Source organism: Odocoileus virginianus, chromosome 8, assembly GCF_023699985.2.
Source record: "Odocoileus virginianus isolate 20LAN1187 ecotype Illinois chromosome 8, Ovbor_1.2, whole genome shotgun sequence".
In the NCBI taxonomy this organism is placed as follows: domain Eukaryota; kingdom Metazoa; phylum Chordata; class Mammalia; order Artiodactyla; family Cervidae; genus Odocoileus; species Odocoileus virginianus.
In genome coordinates, this window is record NC_069681.1 from 16,179,883 (window position 1) to 16,196,919 (window position 17,037).

The window sequence follows — 17,037 nt, forward strand, 5'->3', positions numbered from 1 at the left end:
TGAAGTTTATCATTTATCTCAAGTGACTGGCTACAATATTATGAAAAATGAAAGAGTTTATAAGCTATGTGTAAGCCCTGCAATGCCTGTTTCTTCTCCTTGATACCTGCAGGCCTGTTCCTTTCCCTTGGTTTGGGGAAGAAAGCAGCTTATGCTCAACACCGCATGCCTCTCAGGGCCAGCGCCCACTGCTCTGCCTGCTCCCCAGTCCTCTTCATAACCTGACGGAAAGCTGGGGCAAGCAGGGGTGAGTGAAAGTTAGGCCAACTCTAGTGTTTATTAGCAAGTCTTGAGGAAACATAAGCCATGCTCATTTGCTGGATACACTGTAGATCGGGCTTCCCCAGTGACACAGCAGTAAGAAACCATCCGTAATGCAAGCTGTAATGACCCAGGCTTCCCTGGTGGCTCAGACTGTGAGGAGTCTGCTTGCAATGTGGGAGACCCTGGTTCGATCCTCAGGTGGGGAAGATCCCCTAAGAGAAGCAAATGGCAACCCACTCCAGTATTCTTGCCTGGAGAATCCCATGGATGGAGAAGCTTGGCAGGCTACAGTCCATGGGTTGCAAAGAGTCATACACATGACTGAGTGATGAACACTCACACAAGCCCACCACTATCGTTGTTGTTTAGTGGCTGTTGTGTCTTGACTCTTTTGTGATGCTATGGACTGTAGCCCACCAGGTTCCTTGGTCCACGGGATTTCCCAGGCAAGAATACTCAAGTGGGTTGCCATATCTTCCTCCAGGGGAATCTTCCCAACCCAGGGATCAAACCCTTGTCTCCTGCATTGGCAGATGGATTCTTTACTATTGAGCCACCAAGTGTTGTATCAGCTTTGTAGAGCTGATATAACAAATTACTATGGGCTGGGTGGCTGAAAACAATGGAAATCAAAAAATGGGTAGAAGATTTAAATAGATACTTTTCCAAAGAAGACATACAGATGGCTAATGAGTACATGAAAAGATGCTCAACATCATTAATTATTAGAGAAATGCAAATCAAAACTACAATGAGGTTTCATCTCACACCAGTCAGAATGGCCATCATCAAAAAATCTATAAACAATAAATGCTGGAGAAGATGTGGAGAAAAGGGAACTCTGTTGTACTGTTGGTAGGAAAGTAAATTGATATAGCCACTAGAAGGAGATTTAAAAAACTAAAAATAGAACTACCATATGACCCAATGATTGCACTATTGGGTATATAGACAAAGAAGAACTATCATTCAAAAAGTTAGAACTGCCATATGACCCAGCAATCCCACTGCTGGGCATACACACCTAGGAAACCAGAACTGAAAGAGACACATGTACCCCAATGTTCATCACAGCACTGTTTACAATAGCCAGGATGTGGAAGCAACCTAGATGTCCATTGGCAGATGAATGGATAAGAAAGCTGTGGTACATATACACAATGGAATATTACTCAGCTGTTAAAAAGAACATACTTGAATCAGTTTTAATGAGGTGGATGAAACTGGATCCTACTATACAGAGTGAAGTCAGAAAGAAAAACACCAATACAATATATTAATGCATATATATGGAATTTAGAAAGACGGTAATGATGACTTTATATGCGAGACAGCAAATGAGACACATATAAAGAACAGACTTTTGGACTCTGTGGGAGAAGGTGAGGATGGGATGATTTGAGAGAATAGCACTGAAACATGTATATTACCATATGTGAAATAGATCACCCATCCAGGTTAGATGCATGAGACAGGGCTCTCAGGGCCAGTGCACTGGGACGACCCTGAGGGATGGGATGGGGAGGGAGGTGGGAGGGGGGGTTCAGGATGGGGAATACATGTACACCCATGGCTGATTCATGTCAATGTATGGCAAAAACCACTACAATATTGTAAAGTAATTAGCCTCCAATTAAAATAAATAAATACATTTTAAAAAAAGTTACATGTGCCCCAGTGTTCATAGCAGCACTATTTACAATAGCCAAGACAAGGAAACAACCTAAATATTCATTAACAGAGGATTGGATAAAGAAGATGTGGTACAAAATTGAGTCATCTGCAGAGACTTAGATGGACCTATAGGCTGTCATACAGAGTGAAGTCAGTCAGAAAAAGAAAAACAAGTATATTAACACATATATGTGGAATCTAGAAAAATGGTACAGATGATCATATTTGCAAAGCAGAAATAGAGACACAGAGAATACTGGATTGGGTTGCTTTGCCTGCCTCCAGGGGATCTTCCTGACACAGGAATTGAACTCGCATCTCAGGTCTCCTGCATTGGCAAGCGGGTTCTTTACCATTAACGTATATCTATTCCTTCCCACAACTAATGATTATACATCTGTTTTTACTTTTTTTTGTAGATTACAATATGGAATTTGTGACCTTTATCTGACAGTTGTCACAGTAAAAAAAAATCAGTAAATTACAGAAACATAAAAGGAATATAAGAATACTAAAGAAAATATTTCAATATACTAGTGCATTTCTATGAGTATGTATTTTTACATTATGGAGGTTAAATTTAGATGTTCTTATTTTTGTGCTTATTTAACTTTAATAGCATCTCATAATTATTTACATTATTAAAACTCTTAACAAAATCTTAACAGCTGAATAATATTTTATCACATGGCTTCACTATAGTGAAAGTGAAAATTGCTCAGTCGTGTCCAACTCTTTGCAACCCCATGGACTTTACAGTCCATGGAATTCTCCAGGCCAGAATACTAGACTGGTTAGCCTTTCCCTTCTCCAGGGGATCTTTCCAACCCAGGGATTGAGTCCAAGTCTCCTGCATTGCAGGAGGATTCTTTACCAGCTGAGCCACAAGGGAAACCATTACTGTAGTGAAATTACCTAGTAACTTTATACAGTTACTCATTCCTCTTTTTTGAAGATTTGAGGGGTTTCCAACTTTTCTTTATTAAAAAGAAAAATTACCATGATTACCAATTTTGGATATAAATAATTGTTCATAACTGTGTTTATTTCCTAAGTACTTATGTTTAGATGGGGAAACAGTTAAAATGTATGAATAATTTAGAAGTTCTTGATATATATTAATGAATTTAGTAGGAACTAGATTTTACCAGTTTATATATAATCTCAATAATTGACGAGAGTGTCTCTCCACTGTAGTTTTACCATAATTTTACTTAATCATGCAAATGAACAATGCTTTCATTAATTTCTAATTAAGATGTTGAAGGAACAAAATATCTTTGTTTCTTTGTAACACAAGAAAAAAAAAATAAAACAGGTAAGCATCGTCCTTTGTATTAGGTTATCAAAGAACTGTAGACACAAGGGAATGCTGGTGAACTGAATTCTAGATGCAAAACTACATAGCCAATCAGACAGCAGTGTGAACATGCGTACGTGGGATCAGCCATTTGGTTTGGGTTTGAGTGCTTAGAGAAGCAAAACTAGATGTTTTGTAAGATGTCACTGCAAAAAAAAAAAAGAAAAACACTACACTGAACCTTTAAAATTAGGGTGAGATGGCAGAACAGAAGGAAATTTAGAAGAGCTCCAAATGCAAAAAAAAAAAAAAAAAAAAGATTCACCCAGTTTGATAATTCTCATTCACCCACAGAATTTTACTGAGAAGGCAAGAATGAATGTGGTGGAAAGCAGAGAGAATTAGTGCCTCTAATTGTAATTAAGTTCTCGAAATCTGCTGGGGTGAATCCAAGAGCTCATCAAGCCTATGTGAAACTGCAGCATGGTCCCTTTACAGCTCAAATGCTGCTGAAGATAAAGAGATTGATAACTTGATGACAGTAATGTGAGAGGTTGGAAACTGTGCTAAACCGAGTTGAATTAAATATATTAAAGCTGTGGTACCAGTACCAGCTAAACTTGATCATTTTTTGGAATATGAATAACCAGTCCCTTACCCCTTCAGTCAAAGAAAGAACAGAGTATTCTCTAGGGAAAACAAAATAAAAACCAAAAAATGACATTTCAGTCTCCACGTTTATCCATAATAAAACTTTAAAAATGTTGACACATTGAGAAAACAACAACCAACATTAACAAGAGGAAAAAAGCAAACAAGAGGCAGATGCAAAGGTGATGCAGATATTGGAATTAGTAGTGTACTCTGCTGTGCTGTGCTGAATCCAACTCTTTGCGGCCCCCTAGATTGTAGCCCACCAGCCTCCTCTGTCCATGGAATTCTCCAGGCAAGAGTACTGGAGTGAGTTGCCATGCACTCCTCCAGGGGATCTTCCCAACCCAGGGATTGAACCCATTGATCCCACATTGCTGGCAGATTCTTTACTGTATGAACCACCAGCAAAACCCAAGAATAGTGGAGTGGGTGTGTTATCCCTTCTCCAGGGGATCTTCCTGATCCAGAAAACTAACTGGGCTCTCTTACATTGCAGGTGGATTCTTTACCAGCTGATTCTTTACCAGGGAATTTGTAGATAAGGATTTAAATAATTGCTATGTTTCCCAATTTAAAGGGAAAATGATCTAATGGATAAAGAGATTCTCAAGGAGAAAATGAAAACTGAAAAAAATGTAAATTCTAGAACAGAAAATACAACATCAAAAAACAATGTATTCAATATCTACATTTGAAAAACTGCAAAAAGTTACTGAGAGAAACTCAAGATTTAAGTAATAATGATATAAACCATGTTTATGGACCAAAACCATGAATATTTTTAAGATATCAATTCTTTTCAAATTGTTAATACAAAAAAAAAAAAAAAAAACCCGAAAAACTCAATTAAAAAAAAATAGGATTGATTTCCAGTTCTGGACAATATATAGTAGATGAAATTCTCCCTGTTGTTCCTCCTAGAAAATACCACAGAAAACAGAAGAAAAACACAGAATACTCTCAAAGGTGGCAAAAAGAAGATTCACTGGCTCGGGATTTAAGGCATTGAATATCAACACAGCAGTGAGTTCCCCCAGTTTACTTTTTGCCTCCAGTATCTCAGACTGGGTGATTAAATACTGGATATACCAGTGGGTTCAGACAAGAAACCCTTTTCTCTTTCACCGAAGGACCAAGAAAAATGCAGCATAGCAAGACAGAAAACTCTTAGATAATAACTGTGTTACTTCAAACACTAAAGAAAAAACTGTGGCCTCAACCCACCTTCGTCAACAAAGGCCAGGTGACAGGAACTAGACTTCCATTCTCATCTGGCTACAGTGACATGAGGGTGGAGGTCAGACAAGTTTGCATGAGGATCCAGGACTTCATCCCTACTGGACAGTAGCAAGTACCACCCCCACTCTGCCATGCCAGAGAAGACAATATGGAGAGGAGTAATGAGGGATCATCCTTCTCAGGGTATAAACAGAAACCAAGAGAGGAACCTGGGTTCTTCCCCAAACCTGCCAGAAATGAGGCAGCAAGAAAAAACAAACAAACAAACAACAACAACAACAACAAAAAAAAAACCCAGGAAAGCAGCAAGAGAAATACCACCTTACCCACAGAGGAGAAATAATTTGAGTGACACATTTGTCATAGGAAATTATTGAAACCAGAAGAAAGTGACACACAGTTTTTCAAGGGCTAAAAGAAAAGTACTTTCAACCCGGAATTCTGCATGTAGAGAAAATATCTTTCAGGAATGAAGGGTAAATCAAGATATTCTCAGGGGAAAGAAAATTAAGAGAATTTGTTACTCAGAGACCCATCCTAATTTTAAAAGAAATCCTCGGGACAGTTAGTAAATGATAAAAGAAGGAATATTAGAATGAAAGAAAAAGGAAATAAGGAAAATATCAGTATCCTCTAAGTTATGTCTGATGGTTTAGACAAAAATATTATCAATAAGACTTTCAGTGTATGTAGAAAATATTTAAGATCATCATACTATAAATAATGAAGGGTAAAAGAACTTATCCAATTGATAAAATGTCAACATCCAGAGACTGAAGTATGTGTCAATAATGTGATACTTTAGCAATCACAAAAAACACATACACAAAGATATCCAAAAATATTACAGAAAAAAAAAAAAGAAATTTCAAAAATATTCAAGTAACCCACAGGAAAGCAGGAAAAAGAAAACAGAGGAGGAAAAATGAGACAAACAGAAAATGCGAGGGTGGGATGTTTCAAGAGAACAGCATTGAAACATGTATATTATCTACGGTGAAACAGATCACCAGCCCAGGTTGGGTGCATGAGACAAGTGCTCGGGCCTGGTGCACTGGGAAGACCCAGAGGGATTGGGTGGAGAGGGAGGTGGGAGGGGGGACCGGGATGGGGAATACATGTAAATCCATGGCTAATTCATTTCAATGTATGACAAAAACTACTGTAATGATGTAAAGTAATTAGCCTCCAACTAATAAAAATAAATGGAAAAAAAAGAAAAGAAATACAATGTCAGACATATCAATAATCACATTAAATGTAAATGATTTCTAGACACCAATTAAAAACAAAGATTGGAAGAGTGGAGGAAATATGACACAACTGGGTTATGTCTACAAGAAACTCACCTCAGATGTAACAATATAGGCAAGTTGAAAGTAAATTTATGTAAAAAGATATGTCATACAAACATGAAGCAAAAGTAGTTGGAGCCTTTATATTAATATCAGATAAACTAGTGCTCGGTCACTCACTCGTGTCTGACTCTCTGCAACGTCATGGACTGTAGCCCACCAGGCTCCTCTGTCCATGGGATTTTCCAGACAAGAATACTGGAGTGGGTTGCCATTTCCTTCTCCACAGATAGACTAGAATTCATAACAAAATATATATCAGGAAGAGCAAGTAATAGTGTCTAATGATAATGAGGTTAATTAATTAAGAAACAGTTTCAAAATATGTGAATCACGTGCAAAATTGAAAGGATAAAAAGACAAATTCACAATTATAGTTGGGAGACTTCAACAAAATTGATAGAATGGTGGTGGTTTAGTCGCTAAGTTGTGTTCCACTCTTGAGACTCCATGGATTGTAGCCTGCCAGGCTCCTCTGTCCATGCAATTCTCCAGGCAAGAATGGATAGAATAACGAGGCAGAAAGTCATCAAGGATATAGAAGAATTCAACATCACCATCAACCAATCAATATTATAGAATAGTCCAACAACATCACATTCTATTTAAGCAGAACATTTACCAAGACAGAACATACAAGGGGCCAAACAAACTTAACAAATTTAGAAGAACTTAATCATATGAGATCTGTTTCCTGATCACAATAAAATCAAACTAGAATCGGTAACAGAAAGAGAACAAGAATCTCTATAAACACTCAGGAACTGAACTGGATACTTTTAAATAATCCACAGGTAAAAGAATAATTCTCAAAGGAAATGACACTAAGTGCTTACATTAGAAAATGGGGAAAATCTCAAGTCAGTGATCTAAGCTTACACCTTAATATATTTGAAAAATTAATCCAAAGCAAACAGAAGGAAATAAAGATAACTGCAGAAATCAATCAAAATATAGTAAAAACAACAGAGAAAACATATGAAACAAAGGACTTTTCTCTGAAAAGATTGATAAAATTAATAAACTTCTATCAAGGCTGACAAAAAAAGAGAGAGGCACAAATTATCAGACATGAACAAAACAAGACTATCACTCCGGACACTGCAGACATCAAGTGATAATAAGGAAATCCCACACTCTGAACACATGAGTGTGACAACTTATATCTTCCTATCAATCTACAAGTATTTCAAAAGGAAAAACAAATGGGAAAAACTTTTGAGCGCTATACACAAATAGATGTTCAAATGGCCATTAAGTTCATTAAAAGTTGCTTAAAATCAGTAGTCCTAGGGAAAATGCATATTAAGATCACTCGTCATCTAAATAATCTAACACATATTTATATTACTCATTTAGATTATCACTGAGGTAAACTTCAATGTAAATAAGCTTGGAAATATTTGTGGCTTACTGATTTAGGAAGCACTTCTTTGAGTAATATTCCATTTCTCCACCCAGCTACTGCTCTGTCTTCGATTTCCTACTTTGCCTCTGCTACCATTTTCACATAGCCCTTTGGATTGATGAGTCATTGTGGACGTCTTGCCTAAGCTTCTAGCTCAGCAACTTTCTAGGAAGCTTTCTTCAGGGTCCTATCTAAAGTCCCACTGGACTCTAAGGAAGAAGCCCTGCCCGAAATCGATCCTCAACCTCCTGTCAATTACTCTGAATAGAGGACCACCTTCCACTCCTCCAGCTCTCCTCCCATCATTCCTCATGGCCAACTCATGCACAACCAAGATTGATATTCAGCTGGTATGTACAAGTTGTTAATGTATTAAAAACAAGGGACATGCTTACAATTAGTATGAATTTTCTCATACTTTCTTTAACCAAGAGGAGGAAACAGAGAAACAAGGGAAACAAAAAGTATCTGGAAGATAGTCTGTGTTTAGATCAGAAAATCATATGGATGCCAGACTAAAATGCTGACATGTTTTTAGGGAATGAGAGACAATGGGATCAGGAACACAGGCCCTTGTTTGTTTTGGAGAAGAAATAATGTAATTTGGCTTATGTTTTGGAAAGATAACTCCCAAACTTAACTTATGGATAATTTCTGGCAAGTCATGCTATTATGTTGTAAAGATTAAAAAGCATAACCACATATTTTCTGATTTTGACTCCAATCACTATCCTTGGAGAAATTTTCTATAAAGAAGCAATCATCCCAATTCAAATGTCCTACATCTCAAGCATATCCATCTTTAGCATTCATATCTCCACAGATAATAAGCTATAGATCTTTTAAAAGGATCACATTGAGAGGATTGTAAATGATGAGAAATAGGATAGGAATTGAAGGAGAGCTAGCACACAGGGAAGCCTACATTAAGTTCATCTAGAGAATGAGTCGAAAATAGGAGGATCCACTCTTTCTACATTTTCCAAAACTATTAAAAGCTGAATTAAGTGGCCTCAGTTTGGGTGGCATATTCTTGCTTCTAATGACATAACTTGAGCAGCAAGATTTAAAATGTTCTCACTCCACTCCTCCTTGTCTCTTGAATGTAAATGAAAATTAAGATATGAATGTGAAAAGGTTAATTTTTAAGTATTTGCTTTTACATTTGTAATACTATGGAGAAAGCTTTATTAGTTGATAAATATGTTCAAAAATATGTTTCAGGTTCAAAAAATGTTAAATTTCCTATCTGAACTTGGCTTTGAATTTTTCCAGCATTACTATATTACTAACATCGCTACAAAATGTATAGGTCTGCTGGATCAGAAAAGGGTCAGCATTGTTAATTTCTTGAAACTGATATTTTGTTGTGACACTCTGAGATGCTTAGCAGCAACCTTGACCTCTAAACTTTAGATGTCACCATCACCCTCTCCCAGTTGGTATAGTTAAAAATATCATCAGACATTGCCAGATGTCTCCTGGGGAAGCAAAGATGCAAAAGTGAAGCAATTACCATAAGACTCTTTGGGTACAGAACATTCCAGAAAGAGTGATACCAGTGCCAACCCCTGAGGTGAATGTATGCCAGATATGCTTGAGGTGCAGCAAGGAGGTCAATGAAGCTGGAGCAGAGTCAGGAAGAGCAAAAAGATGTTGGAGATAAAATCACATAGATACAGAGCAGAAGAGGTAGATTTAGGGTTTTGAAGGACGTAAAAAGAACTTTGACTTTTCTCCAACCAAATTTAGGAGTCATTGAATGACTCTGAGCAGAGGTGTAATGTGCTGACTTAAATGAAAGAGTTAACTAGCCTTTTGTGTTGAGAAAATACAGGATTTAGGGGGTGACTGCAGAAGCAAGAAGGCCACTTAGAAGACTGCTGCCGTGACCTAGGGGAGAGATGGTGATTGAACCCATTTTTATGATGAAATCTATTGCTTTCTTGTGGGAGATGGTGAGAATGAGGTCAGTATGTTAGCAAGAACAAGGGTCTTAGAGAACTTACTCCTGACTAAGAGAGCCACCTGAGTCTGATGAGGTCTTTTTCAGGGAGTAGGGAGGCCTCTAGGGGCTGAAAAGTCTTGCTTGGTCTATGAATAATGCATCATACTTCTTTCTCATGCATTGGCACTTCCTATTACAATTTAGAATGAACAAAAAATAGAATCAATGAAAAATAATTTTTCACAGTGATTAAGCATTTACCATATTCTAAAGCAATGTTTCAAACATCACTTCTCATAATCCTATAAGGTAGGTACTATAATTACATACATTGTACAGATGAGAAAACAGAACTGAAGCAGAGAAGGGCTGAGTATCTTGCTCATGGTTACACAGCTAGGAAAGATGGAGCTGGGATTTATACGCAGGATGTCTGATTCACAGGCCCTTGAAATCACATTAAAAAGCAGAGACATTACTTTGCCAACAAAGGTCTATCTAGTCAAAGCTATGGTTTTTCCAGTAGTCATGTATGGATGTGAGGGTTGGACTATAAAGAAAGCTGAGGGCTGAAGAACGGATGCTTTTGAACTGTGGTGTTGGAGAAGACTCTTGAGAGTCCCTTGGACTGCAAGGAGATCAAACCAGTCCATCCTAAAGGAGATCAGTCCTGAATATTCAATGGAAGGACTGATGCTGAAGCTGAAACTGCAATACTTTGGCCACCTAATGTGAAGAACTGACTCACTGGAAGAGACCCTGATGATGGGAAAGATTGAAGACAGGAGGAGAAGGGGACAACAGAGAATGAGATAGTTGGATGGCATCACTGACTTGATGGACATGAGTTTGAGTAAGCTCCTGGAGTTGGTGAGGGACAGGGAGGCCTGGCATGCTGCAGTCTATGGGGTTGCAAAGAGTCGGACACAACTGAGCGACTGAACTGGACTGAAATCATTGCCTCTGATATAAAATAAAATTTTTAGGTGCAAATGACTTTCAAATGACAAGAAGTGGCAATGTTTCTAAACTGGATAGAGAATAGCAGAATAAGACAACAACATAAAATTCCATGTGGTGGTTCAACTGAATAAATGAAGAAAGTAAAATGGTTTTAATTAAGAAGGGAGAAGATCCTCAAGACCTGAGGCAGAGACTGAGCAGTGAAGTTCTTGGGTCTATGAATCAGAGGAGAGCTTTGAGGCTCCTCCAGCAGATCAATGAAGAGCTGTGTTGTAGTTCTGTGAAAACAGGCTTAGCTCTCCCCAGGGCTAGTGTCTTTATCCTGCACAGTGCGGACTCCATAGTTCCACACAAACACAGAAGCTACTTTGCCAAAGTGCAAAAGGGATGCAAGGTTTTTATATTTAGTTAGTGCTTACTATGTGCCAGGCACTTTTCTAGATTCCTTCCCCCCCCCCATTTATTTTTATTAGTTGGAGGCTAATTACTTTACAATATTGTAGTGGTTTTTGTCATACATTGACATGAATCAGCCATGGATTTGCATGTATTCCCCATCCCGATCCCCCCTTCCACCTCCCTCCCCACCCTATCCCTCTGGGTCTTCCCAGTGCACCAGCCCCGAGCACTTGTCTCATGCATCCAACCTGGGCTGGTGATCTGTTTCACCCTTAATAATATACATGTTTCGATGCTGTTCTCTCAAAACATCCCACCCTCGCCTTCTCCCACAGAGTCCAAAAGTCTGTTCTGTACCAATGCAGTATACTAATGCATATATATGGAATTTAGAAAGATGGTAATGATAACCCTATATGCAAAATAGAAAAAGAGACACAGATGTACAGAACTTTACTAGATTCTTGAGTATAAATATGGCCATATAGAACCCTTATCTCAAGAAAGTGTTAGCTCAGTTGTGTCCGACTCTTTGCAACCTCTTGCAATCTTCCCAAGCCAGGGTTCCCTGGTGACTCAGATGGTAAGAATCCACCTGCAATGAAGGAGACCTAGGTCCAATCCCTGGGTTGGGAAACCCCCTGGAGAAGGGAATGGCTACCCACTTCAGTATTCTTGCCTGGAGAATTCCAAGGAAAGAGGAGATTGTTGGGCTACAGTCCATGGGGTCCTAAAGAGTCAGATACAACTGAGCAATTTTCACTTTTATTTCAAGAAAGTTCAGAGTGTTATCTCATATACTCATTTGTTTAATCTGAAAATAAATATTTTTTGAAAGATGTGAGATTTCTTATGTTTATTCTTTCCTTTCTCTGCCCCAATATGATAGTGAACAGTTACTGGGTTCTTAGATAACCCATGTCTTCACATCCTGTGATGAAAAATATGGTCACTTGGGTCCAGGTTTATATACTGGGGCAGCATTTTCAAATTTCCTTGAGCCCTTGATAAGGCACACTAATATTCAAGCCATTCAGCTCACTAAAGGAGCTGTCCCCCAGTGCTCAGTTCTTCTCTGACTCCTTCTCACTCAAATTTTACCATCTGTTTTTGTGCCATGATCATTAATAAAAATCTGACAGGAGTGGTCTATATGGAAGAAGTATTACATAGAAGGAAAAACAGAAGACAAGGTGAGAAGTTTGTGGAACGTCCACTTTTAGTGCAATGGGAAGAGCAGACTTGCAGAAGCATCAGTAATATATGGAGGACAATTTGTGACAATACACCTCCATAGAAGCCAAAACCTTGAGCATATAAAGATTTACACTAGACTAAGACTTGATTTCATTTAATAAGTGGGTTTCTTTTTTACTTTCATTTATTCCACTTGAAGTCTGCCAAACTCTGAGGGGTCTGGGTGTTCACTGATTACTTGGTTCAGTTTCAGATTCAACTGATACTTAAAAGGCATCTGTTATAGTCCACGTACTTTTTTATACTTTCTAAATAAGCTTCTAAAACAATGCTTTATTTGGAATGATATCTAAATGTTACAGTGTTCAATTCTTTCATGTGTATCACTTCCATTTCCATCTACTTGCCCACCAAGAAGGTAAGGATCTGCTGAAATCATGTGGAGCTAGACATAAAGTCAAGACAGAGTATTTTCTCACTGTCTTCAGAAAAATCAGCCACATCTCCATTTCACTCGTAAGTAGATTTCCAGAGTTCTTATTTCTCCAATTATTAAACAGATTTACAGATGAAACTGGGAAAGTTCAAGATAACCCTGGGCAAAGCACTGCTGTGGTTACTTTTACCATGAAGGACATTTTCACTGGCTAAATAATTAAAGAGCACCAGTAAGAGCAAAATACAAAAGAAAAGATCTATATGCTCCTTCCTGGAAAAACTGGAGTATAAGCATTGCTTAAGGCACTTATATAAATATCTTTAATCTGTACAACTGAAGAATTTCAAGCCTCTGGAAGGAAAAGGTAGAGAGACAACAACTGGACTGGAGTTTCTCATAAATGTGCTGTAGGTGAACTCTTGGAAGAAATTTTTTCTTTCTCTTCTGAAAATGTGATACTCTTGATCCATTTAGTATCTCAGCATGGGTGGAGGTTTACTTTCTTGGCCAAGAAATTGAGGCCTATGGAGGTTTGTTGAAGATTACAGTTCCCAGTAGAACCAGGTGAGGGATTACAAATTTGAGCTATTAATTCTTAGTTCCAGACAAGGTTTCAGAGGTTATGCTTCCTTTTAAAATCAGACAATCTTTTGTCACATCCTCTCAAACTGCTAGTTTCAGCAGCTGAAAAACACCAGTGGGAATTTCTCCCCTAATCCAAGCCAGTTCTCACAGATCATTAACAGTTGTCCAGGAACTTGAAGAATAACCATTTGAGATGAAAACTATGTTTTACTCTGGCTCTATATTCATTCCATATGCATGTAGGCCAGTGGTCACAAGTAAAGTCAAATATCCTCTTTCAAGTCATTCACAAATCAAGCAGAAGGAAGGAAATAATACAGATAAAAGAAAAGATTTATGAATATACTTGAATATAGAAACCAATAGAGAAAACTAATGATACCAAAATCTGGTTCTTTGAAAAGATTCATAAAGTTGATGAAACAATAGACTCACTAGGAAAATAAAGAAAACATAAATTACTAAAATCAAGAGTAAAAGAGGAAATATGACTCTGGATCCTCCAGACCTTTAAAAATAACCTAAGAGAGGGGGGAGGAGCTAAGGTGGTGGAGGAATAGGACGGGGAGACCACCTTCTCCCTTACAAATTCATCGAAAGAACATTTGAACGCTGAGCAAACTGCACAAAACAACTTCTGGTCGCTAGCAGAGGACAGCAGGCGCCCAGAAAAGCAGCCCATTGCCTTTGAAAGGAGGTAGACAAAATATAAAAGATAAAAAGAGAGACAAAAGAGCTAGGGACAGAGACCCGTCCCGGGAAGGGAGCCATAATAGAGGAAGTTTCCAAACACCAGGAAACCCTCTCACGGGCGGGTCTAGGGGAAGTTTTCGAATCTCAGAGGGCAACCTAACTGGGAGGAAAAATAAATAAAGCCCACAGATTACATGCCTAAAAGCAACTCCCAGCAGAAAAGTATCCCAGATGCTCGCATCCGCCACCAGCAAGTGGGGGCTGAACGGAGAGGAGCCAGCGGCATTGCTTAGGGTAAGGACCGGGCCTGAATGCCCTGAGGGCAATCGGAGGGAGCTAACATGAGACAGCAACTTAAACTGTGGGATGGCAAGAGAAAGAGAGAGAGAAAATTAACCGGCGCGAAAAGTGCTAATGGAACACACTGCCGGCTGTTGGCAGAACAAAAGAAAGACTGAGCGATCCCAGAGAAGAACTAGGCTGCGGACCGGCCCATCCCCCGCAGGAGGCAGGAGGCAGAGGGGAGGGGAAAGGGGCAAACTCAGCCCCAGAGACGGCACCCCCTACCAAACTGCAAACAGGCTTCCAGTCTCTAACCAAAGACTTCCTGAGATTCTGGACGGTCGACATCCGCAGGGAGGGTTGCGGCAAGAGGCCAGCTCCCCAGAACAGACAGTCACAAGGCGCACCCAACTGGCAGAAAATGAGACTGGGACTGTGGAGGGGAGAAGGCGCACCACACCCAGGGAGAGTGCGCCCGTCAAGCTCCTGGCTGACTGAGGTGCTCGGGCGGGGAACGGCACAAAACGCAGGCCCAACCGAGTCCGCGCTTTTGTGGAGTACCTGAAAACTGGAACCACATGCCACACAGGGCCTGCTCCATATAGAGCAGAGGGGAGCCTGAGCAGTGTAGACGGGGAGAGCACACACCCGTGAGCGGGGCAAACCCAGTGTGGCCGGAACACTGCGAGGGCTCTCCACACACAGCGGTATCTGTCTGCAGCGCCCCTCCCTCCCCGCAGCGCGACTGGACCAGCGAACCTGAACAAGAGACCACCTCCGCCCGCCTGTTTCAGGGTGGAAATTAGACACTGAAGAGACTGGCAAACAGAAGCCAAATAAACAAAGGGAACCACTTCAGAAGTGACCGGCGCAACAGATTCAAATACCTGTAGTTAACACCGACTATACCGGAAGGGGCCTATAGATACCGAGAAGTGTAAGCTGGAACAAGGAGCTATCTGAAACTGAACTGAACCCACCCTGCTTGCAACAGCTCCAGAGAAATTCCTAGATATATTTTTACTATTTTTTTTAATTAAAAAAAATTTAAATTTAAATTTAAAAAATTTAATTAAAAATATTTTTTCTTGGCTAATTCGTTTCAATGTATGACAAAAACTACTGCAATGTTGTAATTAGCCTCCAACTAATAAAAATAAATGGAAAAAAAATTATTTTCTTTTCTTTTTTAAATTTTTTCTATTTTCTTTTAAAATTCCCTATTACTCCTCTATTACTGCTTACTTTTCATTTTCATATATTTTTACTATTTTTTTAATTAAAATTTTTTTCTTTTTTCTTTTTTTTTCTTTTAAAGTCCTCTATTACTCCTCTATTACTCCTTAATTTTCATTTTCATTTCACTATAACCTTGCAAAAAAAAGACCCTATTTTAAAGCAAACTTCATATATATTTCTTAAATTTTTTGTGTTTTTGTTTTTAATATTGTATTTTAAAGAGTCTAACCTCTACTCTATATTTTTAATCTTTGTTTTTCAGTATTTGATATCAATTTTGGACATTTAAGAATCCAGTATTCAGTACCAATTTTTACTCATGAGTGTAATGATTACCCTTCCCCCCCTTTGACTCGCCTTTTTCTCCCCAGATCACCTCTATTTCCTCCCTCCCCCTTCTCTTCTCAATCCAATTCTGTGAATCTCTATGGGTGTTCTGGGCTATGGAGAACACTTAAGGAACAGAGTACTGCGTAGATCTGTCTCTCTCTTCTTAAGTCACCCTTTTTCTCCTCCTGCTCATCTCTACCTACTTCCTCCCTCTCCTCTTCTTCATGTAACTCTGTGAACGTCTCTGGGTGTCCCTCACAGTGGAGAATCTTTTTGCCATTAACCTAGAAGTTTTATTATCAGTGCTATATAGTTGGAGAAGCCTTGAGGCTACTGGAAGAATAAAACTGAAAGCCAGAGGCAGGAGAATTAAACCCAAAACGTGAGAACACCAGAGAACTCCTGACTACAGGGAACATTAAGTAATAAGAGATCTTCCAAAAGCCTCCATACCTACACTGAAATCAACCACCACCCAAGAGTCAATAAGTTCCAGAGCAAGTCATACCGTGAAAATTCTTCAGCAATGCAGGAACATAGCCCTTAGTGTCAACATACAGGCTGCTGAAAGTCACACCAAACATATAGACCCATCTCAAAACTCACTACTGGACACTCAATTGCACTCCAGAGAAAAGAAATCCAGTTCCATGCACCAGAACACCGACGCAATCTTCCCTAACCAAGAAACCTTGACAAACCAATCGTGCAACCCCACCCACTGGGAGAAACCTCCACAATAAAAAGGAACCACAGACCACCAGAATACAGAAAGTCCACTCCAAAGACAGCAATCTAAACAAGATGAAAAGGCAGAGAAATACCCAACAGGTAAAAGAACATGAAAAATGCCCACCAAGCCAAACAAAAGAGGAGGAAATAAGGAATCTACCTGAAAAAAGAATTTAGAATAATGATAAAAAAATGATCCAAAATCTTGAAAACAAAATGGAGTTACAGATAAATAGCCTGGAGACAAGCATTGAGAAGATGCAAGAAATGTTTAACAAGGACCTAGAAGAAATAATAAAGAGTCAAATAAAAATGAATAATGCAATAAATGAGATT